The sequence below is a fragment of the Phyllobates terribilis genome, unplaced genomic scaffold (assembly GCF_046119375.1).
Source record: "Phyllobates terribilis strain yellow unplaced genomic scaffold, ASM4611937v1 Scaffold_256__1_contigs__length_2794641, whole genome shotgun sequence".
NCBI lineage: Eukaryota > Metazoa > Chordata > Amphibia > Anura > Dendrobatidae > Phyllobates > Phyllobates terribilis.
In genome coordinates, this window is record NW_027363016.1 from 16,549 (window position 1) to 26,236 (window position 9,688).

Consider the following 9,688-nt stretch of genomic DNA (forward strand, 5'->3'; position numbering starts at 1 on the left):
TTATTTTGGATTATAGGCTATAATTGGATGGCCTATAAACCTGTACATACCTGACAATGAGGACGAGGATGACTCGTTGATTTTAGCAGTGAAACACTGATTGTCTCCATTAGTTTTGGAAGAGGAAGACTCTTTCTGCCTGTTTGGTAGAAGAAAGACCAGTAAATTAAAAGTAAAAACAATAGAAAAAATGAAGAACACCTGATTGTGAGGCCAATTAGGACAACCTAGAGGGGATACCCTGCCCAGGCCCTCAACTAGTAATATTGGCCTGAATTGAGCTGGAAATGAATGGCTGGTCAAAATGATCAACTGTTTTTGCAGTGTTATCACAAGCCAGATGCACAGAGGGGTGGTGGATGCTGGATTTAGATTTGTGTTACTCGTGTCTTGTATTTGGTTCTGAACATATATCAGAACTAAATCTCATAATAATAATAATCTACTCACATGTCTGAGTGTTTTTCACTGTTCTCTTGGGAACACTGTGGAGGTGACATAGGCTCTACATTGGTCATCATCCCGGTATTGGTGATATTTAGCTAAAATACACGGAGAAAAATACATTGATTTATTTTTAAGCATTTTTGTAATTATAGGTTTTAGACATATTAGTAGCCACATACTTACTTTAGAAAACCTTTGATAAGATGATACAAAGTTTTTTATTTCTGGCCAGTCATTGTCCTCTCTTGTGTCCGCCTCATCTGAATTCATGTGTCTGCTACAACGAGCTACAAAGTACAAGTGTTATCAGAGATAATTAGTATAAGACCTGGTCAGACAGTCACCCTGTTATCACTAATAATGATGAGAACTTATTTTCACATAAAATGAAAGACAAGACACAAAGCAGTTTTCTGCAGATGACGTCTCATTTTACTTACTGATAAAGTAGCGGGTGTCCTCATCTGACTTTAGCTCAGGAACGAACAGGGGCTTCTGACTTAGAAGGTTGTCAAAGTCTAAGTGATGCAGAAATGGATGCATTTTGATCTCATTTGCTCCTCCTGGAAAAGGAAGACAAGAAAGAAAGTGATAGTCATTTTTAGAGAAACTGCTCCATATCGGTACAGTTTGTTAACCTGAACTGAAGATGTAACTGAACCTCATGGACACAACCATTTGTCTGGTCACAGAGGTGTAATAAGTCATAATACTATTATAATATTACCTGTCCCAAGTCTATCTGCTGGATCTTTTCTGAGCAGCTGAGTGATGATGTCCTGAGCATCGGGTGGAGTAGAGTATTTATGATATGTCCAAATTAATTTATCTGTTATATAAAAAGCAAATATTACAGGAAATGAAACGTTTTCATTTATTTTCATAAAAAATGTCCTTAATAAGGCTAGAAATTAAACCAGAAAACCAATGAAACCAAATAACAGTGACATCACAAGCATTCAGATTATTTTACTTACCCTCAAGGACACTGCGTAAAATATCTCTTTTTAAAGCCCCTTTAAATGGTGTACGTCCAAAAAGAAATTTATGTAGGGTGATCCCTACTGACCACCAATCAACGGGCCTTCCATAGCCTTTCCTTTGGATAATTTCTGGGGCCATGTAACTAAGGGTGCCAAAAGTCTGGAAACCAACAGAAGAATGAGATGATGATCAATAAATATAATTGCGTCAAATAACATCAGTACAAACGTTTTATAGAGAAATTGTCAGAGAAGGAGAAAGAGATGAAATCTGTAAAGTGCAAGATCTTGTAAGTAAAGCCTACCTCTTCATCAAGGAACTCGCTGGTGATGTCCTCAGTTGAAGCCTTGTAGATATCTGAGCTTGGTCTCATGAGGCCGAGTTTTGAAACCCCAAAATCGGTGACCTTAATATGTCCTGTTGATGATATCAGGAGGCTGTGAAAGAAAGAAATGATGTCAGACCCAAGTAATTACCCATAGACTGTATAAAAATTATATATTTTTTTCCCCTTTATTATACTACTGGGGTCACTTACTTGCCAGGCTTCAGGTCTCTGTGCACCACACCATAACTGTGCAGGTATTCTACAGCAAGAACCGTTTCCGCAATGTACATGCGGGCCAGGGGTACTGGTAAAGGACCCCTGCGCTTTATAAGACTGGCACAGTCTCCTCCTATAGAAGAAAGCAAATATGACAGGTGAGGGTTTGTTACAATGTAAATTACACATGATGAGGGTGAATATGAAATAAGTGGAAATATTGGGACAAGATGGCCTATATAGAGGTATACTGTGTAATGTAGAGCTTATACTGTATACTACATGTAGCCATCCATGTGGGCACATTATGGTCATATATAGGTGCTAGGATTAAACAGACGTGGGCTGTATATAGATACAATGGATGTGTCCTTCCTGGTACATACTCCATGACCATACACAGATGAAGTTTAGTTGGAAAAGAGCAGAACATGGAGGCCACAAAGGGACAATCGGCGAATGCTGAGATGTCCCTCTCCAGAAAGGCCAATTCAAGTCTCTTTGGCTTTTTCAGGTTCTCCTTGTCCATTGTCTTCATAGCACAAATCTGGTTTGTGTCTTTATGGCGCACTAAGTGGACGGCCCTGGAGACGAAGAAAATCCATGATTTATTACAAATTCTTATTAACAGTCCATCTATAGACCTCATCAAACGATCTCCTGTACTAATGGTTAATACTAGATGTGAGGCCATCACTATAAATCCATGTCTAGAAATGCATAAAATAATACTCCATAAATGATTATCAATGGAGGGTCCACATCCACGTCACATCCTAACTGACCTGACAGATAGATGTGGACAGTGATGTGGACTCCTGATTTCTCTATGGGAATATTACATGGGCAGGACACCGAGGCATCATCATAAGGAGCCCTGGGAAATAAATATTATACCAAAGTAAAGCTCACCCAAAGGCTCCACTGCTGATCAGTTTGATCGGTTTATAGTCGCTCTTACAAGGATTTCTCACTGGGTTCAATGATCCGATCAAGGCCTAAAAAGGAATAAGAAATGACATTAAGACAGAAAATGCAGGAGAATAAAAGCTCAAGATGCAGGAATGTCTCTCTTCTATATTATGTCCCCGCTGATTACACTGTAGAGAACGTGATGCAAGCCGGACCCTCCACAGACCCCATTATATTATAAAGGGAAATCCCCCATACACATAAATCAATACTGCAGGGAAGGATAAGGGACATCACACAGAGGGGGCAGGAAGAATAATGCCATTATCACACATAATATGTCTGATCTACATGACGAACAGTGATATCCCATTGTCATATGGGATATAATATGGGATGTATAATTCACACCCGTCATCTGATGATATACAGACGTCCCTCTGATACTTACACTGGCAGATTCCTGGATGATCTCTGGTGTCTCACATATTCCACCATCAGTATTTGCCGGCACAGTTATTCCTAAAATAATGAATAAACGTCATTTATTAAATGTCTGTATCAGCACTTAATAACCAAAAGAAAAGGAAGCAAAAAAGTCAAATATCAAAAAACATAACAAATTTTATTGAATAATCAGAACAATTCATGATAAAAAAATAATAAGAGAATGTCAGACACCGAGAACGCTCTCTCTTTCAAACCAAGAACAACTGATCAAAATCACTTCAAAACCTATTCATAATTGTATTCATACAAGTTTGTGTCTGTTTAGAATGTAGAAGATATAGGAACAATCTGTAGTCCTCAAAATAAATAAGACAAAAAAGAGAAACCTGCACAGTCTGGGAGGGTGGGGAGCAAGACCCCGACATGTGTTTCGCATAGGCTTTTTCCAAGGGGTATTGAAGAAGTTTTGCGTAGGCTTCTTCCAGGGGGTGTGGAAGAAGCCTAGAAGAAACGCGCATCAGGGGCTCACTCCCCACCCTCCCAGACCATGCAGGTTTCTCCTATTTATTTGCTTATTTATTTATACAGAGGATGAAGAATAAATGCACATATTCTTTGCCGTTCTCAATAACGAAATATTTGAATGTAAAATATTAGATGATCGTTTTACCTTCTATCAGATCGGATTTTGGCCCTGGCTGACTGTTATCAGGGTCAGCAACATTTAGGTTTTGCCCCTCTGCGGAGTCGCCTTTTGATGTTTCCTGATTGATATAAGATATACAATTAATATAACATTTCTCAAACACTAGATTACCATATATATAAAGCGGGAAGGATTAAACCTGGATTTACTTGACAAGTTCAGTATTGGACGGACAATTCACGGCCGCTCTATCAAGCAAATTTACATTAATATTTAAGGGACTTGTATCTACAACTGTTCTCTAATAACTTCTATCAGAACTGCAGCATTTACAAGGAGGAAGATTGTGATGACGGAGTGAGACAGAGGTAGAAATACAAGCTCCGCACCGCTGAGTGCAGACTATCACCACCGAGGATGGAACCGCAGAGACAGGCCGCCATAGAATATCCTGTGTCTGCCTGGAGCGGAGAGGGGAAGGCCTCTACCATCATAAATCTGACCTTCTGCTATATGACTGGTAATCTGGAGAAGATCAGACAACAAGGACATGAGATGTAGAAGATGATGGATCCTTACCAGGCGCTCCAGTGAGTAGGCCGGATACTCCAGTACAAGCAGGACATTCTGGGCCAGTTGTTTAAAAAAGGCCAATTCTCCACTTTGGGATTTTTCTTCAGCCTATAAAGATGAAAATTAATAAGAAATGAAAATAATCAATACAATTCATGAACATATATGGTATTGCCACGTTTGTTAAAGTCTGATCTGATAGGTGTTTGGTATCAATAAAAAACTGAGTTCACTTCGCAAAAAAAGGCTTTACATAGTCCTATCAACAGAAAAATTACAATGTTATGGGTCTCTGAATATAGTGACACAAAGAACCATTTCATCTCAATTGGAATTTTTTTCCCCTTGTTTCAATACAATGTATGGTAAATAGGATGGAGACATTGAAAGCTGCAACTCATCCCAAAAAAGCAAGCCCTCACATGTCTATGCCAATGGAGAAATAACAAAGTTATGGCTCTTGAAAGAGAGTGAGGAAAAAATGAGAGCGGAAAAATGAAAAATTTTGTGGTCCATAAAGGGTTAACCAATCCTATTCCCTCCTCCCCCCGCATCCAGGACCTTCCCACCCCTAATTCAACTAACCCTTTAGATCCCACCCTCTCCTTTGTCATGTAGCCTGATTGCCCTGTTTTGACTCCAGGCTATTCTTATCTGGGTATTTGGCACAGGTTAAACTTAAACTTGTGTTCCATTATTATTTTCCATTATTATTATATATAATTTGTGCAGATTGTCTGCTACTTACCTGCTGTACTAATGTCCAGATGTTCTGCTGTAAATGCTCAAGATATTCTGAGCTTATACAACCTTGGTGGTATTTGGTCAGGCAATCTCTCACAAGCTCCATAACCAGCCGGTAAGTGAAGCTGAGGACGCCATCGGGTAGTGGTAGCACAAAGTCAGGGTCATAGGTGGTAAGAATCCCCTGGAGTAGTGCTAACACCTGAAGTCTGTCTGGAGGAATTCCAGACATTTCAAGTAATCCAAGTGCGGTCAGTATATGACTAGCTATATGGCTTATCACACCAACAGCAATGACACCGGAATGTCAAAGTGACAACAGGAGTGTAAAGACTTGTAGAAGTAGTGATGGTTAATTGTGATGTCATAATGGAAACTTGTGTTCTAATCTTAAAGGGGCATCTTACCTTATAAGGAAGTTGCCTTGCAACCCTTAAGTAGGCAACAATACAGGCTCAGCATCAGTACCAGATGCAGGCAAGGAGGAAAGCGCTATGGGTGCTCTACTCTTCTGATCAGTTAGAGTCTTTTTATGTGAGATAAATTATTTATATCTGTTATACATAATAAAAATTATAGCGTTTTGTATGAATAAGAAATTCAGATTCCAGCGTGAGCGTCCGAGCGTGAGCGTCAGAGCGTCCGAGCGTGAGCGTCAGAGTGTCCGAGCGTGAGCGTCAGAGCGTGAGCGTGAGAGTCCGAGCGTGAGAGTCCGAGCGTGAGCAGCTGAGCGTGAGCGTCAGAGCGTGAGCATCAGAGCGTCAGAGTGTGAGCCTGAGAGCGTGAGCGTCTAAGGGTGAGTGTCTGAGGGTGTTAGGGTGAGCGTGTGAGTGTGAGCCGCTAAAGGCCGCCATCTTGTTCTGAAATCCCGCGTCGCTGATTGACCGCGGCCTGACCAATCAGCGACGTGGGATTTCCTGGACAGAAAGACAGACAGACAGAAAGACAGACAGACGGGATAAGGCAATTATATATATTAGATTACTATGAGGCTGATTCCACGGTATTACTATGAGGCTGATTCTATGGTATTACTATGAGGCTGATTCTATGGTATTACTATGAGGCTGATTCTATGGTAATACTATGAGGCTGATTCTATGGTATTACTATGAGGCTGATTCTATGATATTACTATGAGGCTGATTCTATGGTATTACTATGAGGCTGATTCTATGGTATTACTATGAGGCTGATTCTATGGTATTACTATGAGGCTGATTATATGGCATTACTATGAGGCTGATTCTATGATATTACTATGAGGCTGATTCTATGGTATTACTATGAGGCTGATTTGATGGTATTACTATGAGGCTGATTAAATGGTATTACAATGAGGCTGATTAAATGGTATTACAATGAGGCTGATTCGATGGTATTACTATGAGGCTGATTCGATGGTATTACTATGAGGCTGATTCTATGGTATTACTATGAGGCTGATTAAATGGTATTACTATGAGGCTGATTAAATGGTATTACTATGAGGCTGATTCTATGGTATTACTATGAGGCTGATTAAATGGTATTACTATGAGGCTGATTCTATGGTATTACTATGAAGCTGATTCTATGGCATTACTATGAGGCTGATTCTATGGTATTACTATGAGGCTGATTCTATGGTATTACTATGAGGCTGATTAAATGGTATTACTATGAGGCTGATTAAATGGTATTACTATGAGGCTGATTAAATGGTATTACTATGAGGCTGATTCTATAGTATTACTATGAGGCTGATTCTATGCTACTACTATGAGGCTGATTAAATGGTATTACTATGAGGCTGATTAAATGGTATTACTATGAGACTGATTTTATGGTATTACAATGAGGCTGAGTATATGGTATTACTATGAGGCTGATTTTATGTTATTACAATGAGGCTGAGTATATGGTATTACTATGAGGCTGAGTATATGGTATTACTATGAGGCTGATTCTATGGTATTACTATGAGGCTGATTCTATGGTATTACTATGAGGCTGATTATATGGTATTACTATGAGGCTGATTTTATGGTATTACTATGAGGCTGATTAAATGGTATTACTATGAGGCTGATTATATGGTATTACTATGAGGCTGATTAAATGGTATTACTATGAGGCTGATTTTATGTTATTACAATGAGGCTGAGTATATGGTATTACAATGAGGCTGATTATATGGCATTACTATGAGGCTGATTTTATGTTATTACAATGAGGCTGAGTATATGGTATTACCAAGATGCTGATTATATTTTATCACTATGAGGCTGATTCTATGGCATTACTATGAGGCTAAGACTATAAAGTTGACATGGTCATTACTAAGAGGGTGACATGGTATTATTATAATCATGAAAGCGCTCATATCATGTGGTGCAAGTGTACCTCTCTATATTCCTACAACTTTCAGAGAAGAACGGTGAGAAAATAACTTTCTGCCTCGAGCAAGACAAGACTGGCATCACCACTGCCAACAAGCATCTTAAGAAAACTAATCCCATATCTCACTGCCAAAAAGTATGTCATCCTTTCTTAAATTATCTTTTTTTTACGCTACTACCACTCTTACTTTAGAAAACCCAATGTTATACAAAATTGTTAAATGTGATTATTCAAATGGCATTAGATGTGATTTTTAGCAGGGCAATAATACACACAAAATACAAGGTTTTATCTCTTTTTTGAGATTGTGAGCATGTGCGACCACCAATCCTATAGTAAATAGAGCTGTGGTCGCACATGCTCACTAAGGCGTCATTCACACGATGCTCTTTGGGATCCTCGTTCTCATGATCGGAGACGGTCCCAGCGATCAGACCCTCATTGATCGTACATTCATCACCTAACCTGTGCATAAGTGATATATGTGTTGATTATGAGATAGCCCCTTTAATAGGCAGCCATATTTGGTTTCAAGGCCATCCTAAAATAGGTAATCCTTTTTCTTACCGAGACAGAAGAGTAAGAAGACGCAGAGAAGACACAGACCTCCCATGGCGCCCTGGAGTCGTTCTCAGTAACGATTCCAGTAATGTGAAAGCCGCTGGTGAATTTAATGTGCAGGGGAGGTGACACCTGCAAGGCAATAGCAACTGAATCCTCTTAATTGCATTGTATAAAAATTGCATAGAAATCACGTGTCTCATTAAATGTAGAATTTATATTTATTTTCTATTATTTTTTTTTCTTTTGGATCCCAGCCAGGGAAGAAATAAATGTGGATCCTTATTTACCTCAAAATCTGATGCAATTTAACCCATGCATGCCCTGGACCATAGGCGGATTATGAGGGCAATCTGGGCTACCGCCAGGGGTCTGATGCTACGGGGGAGCCCATGGCCAGATTGCCCTCAATATGGTGGTGCACATATCCCGGCAGGGAGCTTTCCTGGAGCTCCGCTGCCGACAATACAGAATAGCAGCGCAGCTCCGGGAGAGCCCCTGTCGCCTGTGCTGTGACGTGCCGACGCAATGACATCATCAGCCTGCACGCGCCATGCAAGGTTAGCATCTGTTTTTTTTTATTAATATGTGTATGGGATGTGTGCCTATATATATGGGCTATGTGAGGGCTCGTACTGTATATAGGAGCCTATGTGGGTGCTTATTCTGTATATAGGAGGCTATGTGGGGGCTTATACTGTATATAGGAGGCTATGTCAGGGCTCATACTGTATATATGGAGGCTATGTGGGGCTCATACTATAGATAGGGAGCTATGTGCAGGCTCATACTATATATTGAAGGCTATGTGAGGGCTCATACTGTATATAGGAGGCTATGTGGAAGCTCATACTGTATATTGAAGGCTATGTGGGGGCTCATACTGTATATTGGAGGCTATGAGGGGGCTCATACTGTATATTTGGGGTTATGTGAGGGTTCATACTGTATCTAGGGGGCTGTGCGGGGGCTCATACTGTATGTAGAGGCTCAAACTGTATATAGGGGAACTGTGTGTGGGCTCATATTGTATGTAGGGGCCATGTGGGGGCATATTGCCCTGGGCTTCTGAGCTGTTATCCTTATTGCAGTACGGCTTATGGTGGTCTCCTTTTCTTGTCCTGATTGAAGGAATTCCCTGATGAACCACTGAATGACCAAAAGAGGGGAAAACGCGTCGGAAGAAGATGCCATTAAGCTAAGTACATAACTGTTTAGGCCATATAGGGTATATATGTATATGTATGTAAAAACACATCTGTTTAGACTAGCCTATCACCTCAACTCACCAACCTAACTCTCCCCTGTCCCCTCCTAAATGTTAATCTTAATCTGCTCCTGCCTATTCACCTGTCTCCACATCCTCCATGCCCACAAATACCACAGGGTAAATGCCCTTAGACAAATTCTGACTGATGACCATGTTCTTCCTATTGTGTCCCCCT

The 9,688-nt window shown here is 40.2% G+C and overlaps 1 long non-coding RNA gene across 1 annotated transcript; it reads right to left on the bottom strand.

The window, feature by feature from the left end:
* Positions 1-449: 449 nt before the first annotated feature.
* Positions 450-1,008, bottom strand: LOC141219255 (uncharacterized). Its single transcript, XR_012287855.1, has 3 exons — positions 888-1,008; positions 631-734; positions 450-542 (listed from the first exon to the last, which is right to left on the bottom strand). It is a non-coding gene; the product is annotated as an uncharacterized lncRNA (long non-coding RNA).
* Positions 1,009-9,688: the final 8,680 nt, after the last annotated feature.